The sequence below is a fragment of the Perca flavescens genome, chromosome 7, assembly GCF_004354835.1.
Source record: "Perca flavescens isolate YP-PL-M2 chromosome 7, PFLA_1.0, whole genome shotgun sequence".
Lineage (NCBI taxonomy): Eukaryota > Metazoa > Chordata > Actinopteri > Perciformes > Percidae > Perca > Perca flavescens.
Window position 1 is genome coordinate 33,971,012 of NC_041337.1, and position 801 is coordinate 33,971,812.

Sequence of the window (801 nt, forward strand, 5' to 3'; positions counted from 1 at the left end):
CACCTGTGTGCAGAGGGCAGGCATTAGTGGCACAAACCAAGTACGTTGGCAAGTCTGATAATAATTTAATTGTAAAATCTGTTACATACACTTATCATTTCTTTCTTGCTTAAATTCACAGGGTGCAGAACAAGGTCCAGGAGAGACAATTACTGTGATGTCCACAAATCCAAAGCAGAGAAGAGAAGGTAAGGTAAGATAGTAATGATGTTAAAGAAAGCTATGTACACCTAATACCTTATGTGTTGATGTCTATCAATTTGTTTTAAATAGGAGCACACTATACAAAGACAACAGTGGAGAGTTGCTGGTTCGGTCTGTCCTCAAAGTGCCAGAGATCTACAAGGACTTCACCCGTTTCTGCACCATCACCTGCATAATCCAAGTGATAAAAGAGAGAACAAACTATTTTGTTCTCTGCTTACATGAATAGGTGCCTGTAATGTCTGCACATATAAACAATCAATTAATAAATGTTAAGTATCACTGATATTTCTTAAATCATTGTGGTTTTTCAGAGCAATAAGATTATTAAAGCCATGTTCATACTTGCAACAAATTAAAACCCTTATCAAGGCAAATAGGTTTTTCATTTTCTGTAATCTAAATCTAAAAACAGTATAATTAAATTTACCAGAGTGGACACTTGCAGGTTGTTAAACAGCTTTAATTTACCTTGTCAAAACAATAAGTAATTCATAACCAACTGCACAATATTTGACACATAACCTAAAAAGCGTATGGTTCATACTCCTGTGAAGCAGTACACTTTGCCTGTAGGATTTACTGTAGCAGGAACAT

At 35.5% G+C, this 801-nt stretch overlaps 1 long non-coding RNA gene across 1 annotated transcript; it reads left to right on the forward strand.

Annotated features, from left to right (window-relative positions):
- On the forward strand, positions 1–310 carry LOC114558148 (uncharacterized). Its single transcript, XR_003692927.1, has 3 exons — positions 1–40; positions 122–188; positions 274–310. It is a non-coding gene; the product is annotated as an uncharacterized LOC114558148 (long non-coding RNA).
- The last annotated feature ends 491 nt before the right edge of the window (positions 311–801 follow it).